Below are 12,503 nucleotides of genomic sequence, written 5' to 3'. Positions count from 1 at the left end.
TAATTGTGTATTTCTGATTATGTATATCTTTCGTAGAGCCAATTTACTACATACTTTATATACACTCCTGGAAATTGAAATAAGAACACCGTGAATTCATTGTCCCAGGAAGGGGAAACTTTATTGACACATTGCTAGGGTCAGATACATCACATGATCACACTGACAGAACCACAGGCACAGAGACACAGGAACAGAGCATGCACAATGTCGGCACTAGTACAGTGTATATCCACCTTTCGCAGCCTCAGTTGGACCAGCGTTCGTGCTGGACGTGCAGACCGCGTGAGACGACGCTTCATCCAGTCCCAAACATGCTCAATGGGGGACAGATCCGGAGATCTTGCTGGCCAGGGTAGTTGACTTACACCTTCTAGAGCACGTTGGGTGGCACGGGATACATGCGGACGTGCGTTGTCCTGTTGGAACAGCAAGTTCCCTTGCCGGTCTAGGAATGGTAGAACGATGGGTTCGATGACGGTTTGGATGTACCGTGCACTATTCAGTGTCCCCTCGACGATCACCAGTGGTGTACGGCCAGTGTAGGAGATCGCTCCCCACACCATGATGCCGGGTGTTGGCCCTGTGTGCCTCGGTCGTATGCAGTCCTGATTGTGGCGCTCACCTGCACGGCGCCAAACACGCATATGACCATCATTGGCACCAAGGCAGAAGCGACTCTCATCGCTGAAGACGACACGTCTCCATTCGTCCCTCCATTCACGCCTGTCGCGACACCACTGGAGGCGGGCTGCACGATGTTGGGGCGTGAGCGGAAGATGGCCTAACGGTGTGCGGGACCGTAGCCCAGCTTCATGGAGACGGTTGCGAATGGTCCTCGCCGATACCCCAGGAGCAACAGTGTCCCTAATTTGCTGGGAAGTGGCGGTGCGGTCCCCTACGGCACTGCGTAGGATCCTACGATCTTGGCGTGCATCCGTGCGTCGCTGCGGTCCGGTCCCAGGTCGACGGGCACGTGCACCTTCCGCTGACCACTGGCGACAATATCGATGTACTGTGGAGACCTCACGCCCCACGTGTTGAGCAATTCGGCGGTACGTCCACCCGGCCTCCCGCATTCCCACTATACGCCCTCGCTCAAAGTCCGTCAACTGCACATACGGTTCACGTCCACGCTGTCGCGGCATGCTACCAGTGTTAAAGACTGCGATGGAGCTCCGTATGCCACGGCAAACTGGCTGACACTGACGGCGGCGGTGCACAAATGCTGCGCAGCTAGCGCCATTCGACGGCCAACACCGCGGTTCCTGGTGTGTCCGCTGTGCCGTGCGTGTGATCATTGCTTGTACAGCCCTCTCGCAGTGTCCGGAGCAAGTATGGTGGGTCTGACACACCGGTGTCAATGTGTTCTTTTTTCCATTTCCAGGAGTGTATATGAGATATTTCTAAATTGTTTTGCTGTATAGTATTCCTGTGATATTAAAACACGCTTTTCCGTTTTCACCTATTTCTGTTTCGATGTATTTTGGTGTAATTTCGGTATTTGAGACGAATTATTTCTCTCCCATATTTACACGCTGTTGCTTTTCACTATGAAAGATTAATTCTGCTAATTATTTTTGTAGAACATTCTGGAAAAATTATGTAACTGTCAGATATATCGTTAAACTGTATGTTAATTTGCCTTCTTAACCTTCGTAGAAGTAATGATTCAATTTTATAAGTTTAGAGCTTCGTATTCTACATTTTTACATAATTTTTTCTGAAATACAATTGGGCTGTAAAAGTTACCTCGGTCATCCTCCTTTGCTCCAAATATCAGCACTATTTCTCCCATAAATTTCATTTTCGGTGTTGTTTTAGTTAGAGGACGATAACGTATCATTAGCGTGAGGCTTCCTCAATGCAAGAAAAATTACTGAGGTTTCAGGAATTGCGTTAAATGATGCTATTGAGACGTGGCAAAGATTTAACTGGTTCACTTCTGGCGATTGGGTTCCCTGTTAGCCGGAAATCTCAGCAGTGTTCTAATTATGTTATACTCGCTGTTGGCAGGCTGCTGTGGTCTTCAAACAACGATGTCATTGTATCACATCAGTTCGCGGTCTTTGGAAATATAGGAAAATTTCAGTAAAATATCTCAGAATATTTTTGAATTATGTTTGCAAATTTTTATCTCACTGCATTCTGCAGTGGTTTTGCGTATTATTTCTCTAACGTTACCTTGAAATCGATAATTGAAACTAGGTATGTTGTTCAACATTCAGAGGAATTAACTATTAGTTAATCTGTTTGTGTAGATTCTTCACTTCCACAAAACCCTTGATCTCTTCCTATCCTTTTATTATTTGCCTAGTGTCCCTTTCACGTTACTGAAATAACTTTCAGTAACGTTTTCTGTGACTTTGCTGACAGTAACAATTTGACTTTTATTTACCTCAATGTTGATGCATTTAGTGAATTAATGTTTTTTCCTATTCTCTAAGACTTAAGTCTTGAGTTTCAAAAATTTTGAGAAAGAAGTTGGATGTTCCCAATAATTTTTGGCCTTGACCATACAGAACAGTATGAGCATATTAGACTAAATATAGCAACATCTCATACGACTACACTATTGCTTGCACGAATTGATAAATTTCTGAACTCTGATCCAACTAAGGGCATTCTAATGGGTTGTACATTTGAAAATGTCTCTACAACTGAAACTGTACCGTAATGGGAAGAAAATAAAGGAAATCATACTTCAACCAATGACAGAGGTTAAAGATACATTGCTTGGCATAAAAAGAGATGCGTCTAGAAGGGAAGGCCGAAAAGAAATGAAACTTCATGAGTTGAGAGAGTACCCGATGCTTTTTCAGTCAAATTTACAAAGAAGTTGACAGTACGCGGCCTCCTTATCAGTATGACATAGCACCCCTCTCTGGCCTGGATGCATCCACTGATTCGGTTGGGAAGCCTGTCATACAGCCGTTTTATCCACTCCTGAGGCAAGCTGACTGTTGTTGCAACGGGTCCTTGATATGCTTGATACTGGCGCTGCGAGATGGTTCCACATATATTCCACGGGGGACAGATTATTACACTGTCAGCTACTATTAAAATAGTAATCTGCCGATCTGTTACCTTTGTGAAAGGAATTTTGTAACCATGACTGTGTGCAATGCGGAGGTACCGGACTGTTTTAGGACTCTGGGAAGATTGTTATTGAGAGGAAATAATGGTAAAACAAACGGGAATCTAACCAAGGTTCTATCAGTAATCAAGTAAACTGCAATTACGTAAAAAGAAACGTCGACAGCCTAATTAGGCAAAGTTGTACCCCAGTACTAGCATGGTTCAGTACAGTAAAACAGGACACTCGGACTCATCGTAACACTTGATATGACCCTGTCTAAATGAGTAAGGCTCAACACAAAGTTTGCAGAAGACAAAATTATTAATGAAAACAAAACCACGTAACTGGTCCAAGCAATGATACAGTAGTCAACTGATAATTTGAGCTGAAGGTGGTGGCTGCGTCGATCTCCTGTGTGTTGACTTTACTTAAAACTAAACTTCTGTTTTGTTTGTAACATACAAGACACTAGCCACACTTTACCAAGTAATACACCAGTGATTTGACTTGAAGTACACTGGAAGAGTATTAATGCGTGTAGGCAACAACTGGCTGTGAATAACACTTACTATCTGAACGTTACAGCAGGGACATAATAACAACTGTAGATAAAAGCCTTACTAATGGTGGAGCACTACTGACTTGGAGAAGAGGTTCTTTTGTTAGTTTAATCATAGTAAATGACTGCTATTACAATAATTATGAAGTAATTGTATCTTTTGTTTATATCCTAGTATAGTTTGAATATTTGTAGTCAGTTGCTTATTCTTGATTATTGTTATTGTAATATGGCATTAATCTCTCGTTCAGCTATGGGCACCCAGAAACTAATTTATCGGTAGATTCAGGTCGTAGCTGAACTCTTTAGACACAACACAATATGGGGAACACTGTCAACGACATGAGAAATGAAACTGTAAACACTATTATTTCAGTAAGAAAATTCTTTGAACTGAATAGTTTAACTGCCCATTTATGAGAACTACGAGGAGTATTTCTATACTAATGCTCACTAAATAATTATGTGCTTTACAATCCTACAAAGTTTATTAACTTTTATTAAAGACGATCATTGCTTTTCAGTACAGTAAAACAGGACACTCGGATTCATCGTAACACTTGATATGACCCTGTCTAAATGAGTAAGGCTCAACACAAAGTTTGCAGAAGACAAAATTATTAATGAAAACAAAACCACGTAACTGGTCCAAGCAATGATACAGTAGTCAACTGATAATTTGAGCTGAAGGTGGTGGCTGCGTCGATCTCCTGTGCTATTCAAAAATGGCGGCAAAAGTATCCATGGCTCTTTCTGTGCAACAAGCTCTGAAAATTCTCTTCTTCGCGTCGGATTTTCATAGTAGAGAGATACCGGAAGTATGGCATGAATAATAAGCCCCATTACTTCCACATCCGTAGCTGTATTATACAATCTTGCAGTTCTTCTCGCCTCTTTCAGTTCCGAAGATGTGCACTCTTCGCCTGCTGCCCACCGACTGACTCATGGTACACAGGGACTTTGCAGCTCGACCGCCAGAACCACCTTCTTTACTCCCACCTAGCCAGTTCCGTTGTGGAGGGGCTTTCCCTGTGCATGAACCAGTAAAATATAACATTTCAACTCTTTTACAGGACATTACTTCTGTCATTACTTCCAGAGATTAAATACAATTAGATAAATTATCATAAATAATAAATAAAACATTTACATCCATGTTATATCAAAGAGCATGGTTGTACAGAAATCACATTAAGTGAAAAACAGACAAAGAAGTTAGATAAGACCACTATAGGTTACAAGATCTAGGGATCTTGCTGGCCACTCAAGTATCTCAACATCACGCCTGATAGTTGAGAGAGACACGTGTCATGTCCAACAGAACATTGTCATGTTGAAAAATGGCACCAAGGTACTCTCGCATGATAGGTGAAACACATGAGGAGGGTGGCCATCGGAGAGGTACCATTGTGCCTGCAGAGTTATGTCAATCACTAGCAGCCCTGAGCTGATGCCATACCCGACTCCTACCCGTATCAGGACGTCAGCAGTAACACTCAGTGCCTTTCAAAAACAATGGTCGCTGCCATATTGGCCGACAATGGTTATCCGAGGCAGTGCAGAACCTGGTCTAGGTACCACTCCAAACGCAGCCGGTTGTGCTGTGGTGTTAGCGACAGTTTACACATCGAACGGTAATCCCGTGGTCTGGCTGCTGCTGGTCTCCTAAAGGACCAAATTGCTGACGTCATTGACCCCTAGACTTACACACTACTTAAACTAACTTACGCTAAGAACAACACATACACCCACGCCCGAGGGAGGACTAGAACCTCCGGCGGGAGGGGCCGCGCAATCCGTGACAGGGCCCCCTACACAGCGCGACCACTCCGCGTGGAATTCATCAATCTGACGGTTGATAATTTAGGTATTCAGGTATTTCTGCTGCTAGTCTCCGACCAATGGAGTAGGATGATACAGAATATTCCAGGGAGTTCATTACTTGTTCTCGGACGGCGGGCGCAAATGTGAAGGAGTTGCGATTTGCTTGAGTGCGCAATATTTCCCTTGTGATCGTCAGACGTAGCTCGACTGGAACATTGCCAAAGACTATGCCTGATCTCAAGTTGCCATGTAGTCCAATATCGGGCTACTGTCACATTCGACTGACCTGGGAATCTGGGTATTACACGATTCGAGCAATCGGCCAAACGGGGACCCACAGTGAGGACCCTGCTACAAGAAAACGAATCCAGCAAAGTATTTTGAAAACTCCCATGTACTTGGAAACTTCCGACAATCTGCGCACATCTCAATGACTATATCGACCTCTCGCATCAGTCTTCACGCACGTAAAACCACTCAGGAGACTGACATGCGAGCCAATTAATTTTTCCTTCTATAAAATAGCAGTGCAGGATTGAAAAATATACTTGAAGATGTCTCATTTCAGCATAAAAGTCAATAAGCACAAGAAACGAAGAGTCTTTTGAAATTTCCCTAGCCTATTTCAGTTTCTCGATAGTACCGTTGCAGGAAATGTGATCCCGGATATGTAGATAAATTTGTTAATGCTACAATTTACTAGGCAGGAGAACACAGAAGGCTTCGGTTCACAGTGAGGTAGGCTCCAGTCTAATCGAATTTGAATATCCAGAAATACCTAAATCATCAACTGCCAGATTGATGAATTGCGGCGCAGAGTGATCTGAGGCACCATGTTACGGACTGCGCGGCCCCTCCCGCCGGAGGTTCGAGTCCTCTCTCGGGCAAGTGTGGGTGTGTTGTTCTTAGTATAAGTTCATTTAAGTAGTGTATAAGTCTAGGGACCGATGACCTCAGCAGTTTGGTCTCGTAGGAATTCACACACATTTGAAATTTTTTTTGATGAATTGATCGTACATTACGACACACACACCTTCCGACAGGGCACGTTGTTTTCTTGTGAAGTTTCGTTAAGGCGAATTTTACTTACCTCCACATCCTACGACGTTGCTAGAAATGAGAATACCCATTGCCACAGCCATTGACAACATCTCGCAAGACCTCTATGAGAGAGCTTCGTGAGATTGAAATTACCGTCTGGGCTTCTCTCTATTAACACGACACTGTTTTCATATGAATCTGAAGATAGCGTACGCTCTTCATATATTCCTCTTGAAGATATTGCTCAGATCATTTATGTACATTTAATTCTAGTGATAGTGTAACCTCTTGAAGTAGTCTCACAATTCATAAGTACAGGTTTTTGTATTTATACATAAAAGATATGGCGGACAGTGTGTGCAGCAGTCTACAATTGTTTGCTGATGATGCTGTTAGACTAGACGCGGGAAAGTGTCGCCGTTGGGTCACCGTAAGAGAATACAGGATGACTTGTGTAGAATTCTATTTGGCGTGATGAGTGACAGCTTGCTCTAAGTCTGGGAAAACGTAAGTTAATACAGATTAGGATGAAAAACAACACTTCAGTGCTCTAACAACGTTTTAATGGAGTGCTCCTTGATACAACCACGTCGATGAAATATCTAGGCGTCAAGATGTAAAGCAACATGAAATGGAACGTTCACGTAAGATGGGTAATAGGAAAGGCGAATGGTCGACTTCGGTTTATTGGGTGACTTGTAGGAAAGTGTAGCTCCTCTGTAAAGGAGACTGCGTAAAGAACACTTGAGTAGCTCATGCCTGAGTATTGCTTGATAGTTTGGGATTACGATCAGGTCGGATTAAACAAAGACGCGGAAGAAATTCAGAGGCAGGCTGCTCTATTTGTTGCCGGAAAATTCGATCAGCACGTGACTATTACACAAATGTTCGGAGAATTCAGATGAAGGGAAGAAGGTGTTATTTTTGCGAAATAGAGTTCTGAAAGTTTAGAGAATCAGCATGTGCGACAGACTGTAGAACGACCCTACTGCCACCGACGTACACCTCGCATAAGGACCGCGAGGATACAGACAGCTGTTTTTCCCTTTACTCCATTTGCGAGTGGGAAAGGAAAGCCAATGACCGACAGTGGTATAAGGTACCCTCCACCGTGTAGTGTATGGTGACCTGCTGAGTGTGGAGTGTGAATGTAGATGTAGGTGATACACAAGCAATGATCAGAGTCGCACTTACTGCAATTTGTATTGTTCACGCATGAGATCTGTTTCTACAGTAAAAACGTTTTCGTATCATATAATAGGTCTATCTGGAGTGATGAAAATATATACGTCACTCTTGCCTCTGCAACGAAATAACGTTATTGCTACTAAACGTTACATTCCAAGGAGTTCCTGAATGTACTTATTCGGAGCACAGTGTTGTATGACACTCAAACTTGGCACTTTGCAGGATAACAGAAAAGTAAATTACAATCATCCAAAACTGGTTCCAAAGAAGGATGTTAGGAAACAAAAGAATATCTAACATACGAAATCTATTGGTAACAGGAAGAACAGCAGAGGTCATGAGCCTATAGAAGATTTTCACCAGGAGAAGGGAGAGATTAATGGGGCATTTGTTGCTTGTGCCGTTGAGAATTTAACTCTGAAAACAGTGGAACACTGGAGAGGGAAGAAGAATCAATATGACGTATACACAGTATTGAAAAAGTCGCACATAGAGGGCAGCATGACAACGCTCGAAAGATTGATGACTAGGATGAATTATCGTGGTGATTCCCACATTTTTATACTCTCACAGTTCAAAAGGGTTTCCTTTAAATTTAGTGGCGTTTTCCTATAAGGAAAATTTCAGTAAATGATTAAAGCACAACACACCTATTGTGTGTTTTAACGGCAACAAAAAATAAATAATTCTGCTGATAGTTGTCGTCTAAGATGTCCTACCGTAGTTATTTAGACTGGACCTAACGTTTTCCCCTAACGGGTGTGATTTCAGCTTGACGATGCGTCTACAGACCTGTGGGATAACATGACTTCGGCAACCTGTGAAGACTTAGCGGAAAGTGAAGGAACTGAGTGAAAGAACCAGCTGCCTGTGTCGTTTTATAACAGATTATTAAGAGAAAGCAGCAAAATTTTGTGCAGGTTTGCAGCTCATGCGTTTAGATAGAAGTTCGTGACGGTAGGAGCTAACATTCTTGCTATAGAATGTATGTTGCTTGTAATAATTTCCGACTATCACATCCTCGTATGAGCCTGTTCAGGATCCCCTACCCTTTTTATAATTTTGACCCAAGGACAGGAATGTTTGAATACTTCACTATAAATTCATTCTTCGGAAAGAACATACTCACTCACCGGTTTCATAATGTTTGATAGTCTACAGTAACGCGTTTTCCTGGGCACCAGTTTGTTCCTCCCTCTTATCGTTCCAATCGCTCCACATCACAGCCTTCCAACTGCTCCACTTCACTCTGCCATACATATTCTACGGCTACTCAGCACGCTCACATTAAATGAAAATTACACATAATTGGTCGCGTATCTGCTGAAATTAGCGTGTGTATTCAGACGGACGTCTTTACCAGCACGGTAAGTGTCATGTCACAATATGCACACGTAATCTGCATAACGTATTCCCCTAGACGTTCTGTTCCGAATGGCTGGAGAATGAAGCCGTATAATGACGTGTTTTCTACGGGCACCGTCTCTACCCCGTTGCTTGGAACGCTCTAAAGGAAGGACATCATATTCCCCATTGACCGTAGCAAATATTTATTTTACTACTGCAATTTCAGCCTTTAGGTCAATTTCATATCGTTGTGCAAAAGATTTTGCTCATGTCAGACTTTCACATTGTTAAATCATTCATGTAAATCGTAGCAAATCGATGGAAACGTAGCGCTAAGGCCTATTTTTGACGATGATATAAAGTCTAACATTTGCTGAGCAAATCATTTTGCAGTACCGCTTGAAAATGGCCCTAAGGCCGAAGTGGTAATAGTGAAATAAATAATTTCTACACTCAACGGCGAATATGATGTCCTTTAAAAATTTTTACATGACTGTGAATCCCGACCATGAGAAGTTAATCTCTTAAACCTTGTTTCACTACATCCAGTTGCTACGTAACTTTGAATGCGTGAGACGGTCCGAAGGGCAGAAGCAATGCTATATTACAACAGAAGTAGTGATGCGGCAGAACAACTATAAACGTTTCTTATGTGTCGTTGTTGTTGTTGCTGTTGTGGTCTGCAGTCCAGAAGACTTGTTTGATGTTACATGCTATTCTGTTCTGTGGAAGCCTTTTCATCTCCGAATAGCTATTTCAACCCACATTCTCATGAACCTGCTTACTTTAATCATTGTCTCCCTGTACGATTTTAGCCCCTCCCTTCCCACCCCACCCCCACGCCACACACTTCCCTCCGCTACCAAACTAACGATTTCTCGATTTTTTAAGACGTATTCTATCGACCCAGGCCTTCTTTTAGCGAAGTTGTGCCATAAACTTCTTTTTTCCTAGTTCGATTCAGTGTGTCTTCGTTAGCTACGCAATCTGTCCATCTAATCTTAAACATTCTTCTGTAGCAAAACATTTCAAAAGCTTCTATTCTCTTCCTGTCTGAACTGTTTACGTCTACGTTTCACTTCCGTACAAGGCTACACTCCGGGAAAATACATTCAGAAAATACTTCCTAACACTTAAATTTGTATTCTTTAGTAACAAATGTTTTTTTTCACAAATGCTTTTCTTGCTACAGTCAGTCTGCATTTTATGTTTTCTCTGCTTTGGCCATTATCAATTATTATACTGCCGAAGTAGCAAACATGACACCACTTTTAGTGCCTCATTTTCATGTCTAATTCCCTCAGAATCACCTGCTTTAATTAGACTTACATTCTGCTACTCTTGTTTTACTTTTGTTGATGTTCGTCTTATAATCGCGTTTCAAATATTATCGATTGTGTTCAACTGCTCTTGCAAGTCTTTGCCGTCTGTGACAGAATTACAGTGTTATTGGCAAAACTGAAAATTTTTGTTTCTTCTTCTTGAATTATAATCCCCTCTCAAAATTTATCTTTGGGTTCCTTTACTGCTTTGCTCAATGTACAGATGGAACAACATCGTGGATTGGGGTGTAACCGCTCTCACTGAATTCTGAACCACTTTTTGCCTTTCATGTCCTTCGGCTCTTATACGTGCAGTCTGGTTTCTGTGCAAGCTGTAAATAACGCTTCGGTCCATGTATTTCATTCTTTCTACCTTCATACACGTACGCCAGTTAAATCTTCTGTGGGCTTAAGGTTTCCGTACACAATCAAAGATCAGGTTTCCCCTATACCGTGCCTCTTCCTAAGATGTAAAAGTCCTTACACGATTTCATTGAGATGCATACGTTAGTTGAGGCAAGTTTTTTTCTTCATTTTTTATTTTTAAATCATCGTGTTCCTTCGACGACGAGAATCAGTAGTGCCCATTGTTGCTAAATGCGTCGAAATGATGTGTAATACAAGTTACAGTAGGTTCATATACAGCTGGAGTCTAGAAGTCGTTCCATTTTACTTCCCTTGTGATTGCATATACTGCTGAAAGGTGCCAAAGAATCGGCAAACCTTTTGAAAAACTCGCACGAGACCATGGCAGAAATGATTACTTTACTGTGGCGTTTTCTTCAACTTCTATTCATTCTTCTGTCAAAAACCTCCTGCTGAGAAACTACCATTTCAGAACTCTACGGACGATTCTTAGTTCTTGATCTCAAATCTTCCGAGTTCACCTTCATGGGCCCCCAATAATAGAAAGTGTCCATACACTGAACAGCCGGAACATTATGACCACCTACCTAATAGCCGGTACGTCTCAACGTTTTGGCATAGATAACGGCAGCGACGCGCCTTGGCACGGAAGAAATGCGGAATGGCACCATATCTGTCCACACACACACAAGTCATCTAACTCCCGAAAATTCTGGGGAGGGGGACGATGAACACTGACACCATGTTTAATCTCATCCCAGACGCATTCGCTCGGGTTCAGGTCTGGCGAGGAGGGGGACCAGCACATCAACTGGAACTCGCCACTGTGTTCCTCGAACCACTCCATCACACTACTGGCCCTTTTTTTCTTTATTGTATTTCAATTCCCCATCGGGGTGGGCTGGCAGCCGCATATGCCCTACTCTTCAACTGAAAGACATACAACATACAATAGAAGACATGTAAAAAAAACATAAAGGGGAAAACATGGTGTACATAGATATAAAAAGGGGGTAACATTATGGAAACCAATAGACAAAAGGGGCGACTGTAACATGAAGATTAAAACCGTAAAAAAGTAGTGCACAAAAAAAAACCACACACTGGGACTGTTGTGTTGGCAGAAGTGCCAACACCGTGATGCTAGAGGAGGCCGAAATGCACGCTTTTAAGCTCACGCAAACTGGCGTGAGGTCTGGAACAGGACAATGTAATTAATATAGCCAATAAGGTACGTTGCTGCTGGAATACTTAACTTTAATCCATAATTGGTGTACATCGCTCTTGACGGTACATGTTTTACAATCTCAATATAAACTGGCAATGGCGCCTTGCTAGGTCGTAGCAAATGACGTAGCTGAAGGCTATGCTAACTATCGTCTCGGCAAATGAGAGCGTATTTGTCAGTGTAGCATCGCTAGCAAAGTCGGCTGTACAACTGGGGCAAGTGCTAGTAAGTCTCTCTAGACCTGCCGTGTGGCGGCGCTCGGTCTGCAATCACTGACAGTGGCGATACGCGGGTCCGACGTATACTAATGGACCGCGGCCGATTTAAAGGCTACCACCTAGCAAGTGTGGTGTCTGGCGGTGACACCACAGGGACAATTAAAAGAGCATAAGGCGAAGTATGACCGGAGCATAGAAGTATTGACGGATGGCGGAGCACGTAACAATCACTGACAGTAACACTAAGTACAAGGCCAGCACACAATTAAAATCACACCTCTCCACACACAGGAGAACAGCACCAAACACGTCACTGACGTGGCACACTGAT

The 12,503-nt window shown here is 42.7% G+C and overlaps 1 protein-coding gene across 3 annotated transcripts in view; it reads left to right on the top strand.

Annotated features, from left to right (window-relative positions):
• The window catches only part of LOC124612734 (uncharacterized transporter slc-17.2-like), a 507,667-nt gene that overhangs the window by 336,203 nt on the left and 158,961 nt on the right, over positions 1–12,503 (top strand). The window lies entirely within an intron of this gene.

The sequence above is a fragment of the Schistocerca americana genome, chromosome 4 (genome assembly GCF_021461395.2).
Source record: "Schistocerca americana isolate TAMUIC-IGC-003095 chromosome 4, iqSchAmer2.1, whole genome shotgun sequence".
Lineage (NCBI taxonomy): Eukaryota > Metazoa > Arthropoda > Insecta > Orthoptera > Acrididae > Schistocerca > Schistocerca americana.
This window is presented reverse-complemented; position numbering and strand designations above follow the sequence as displayed.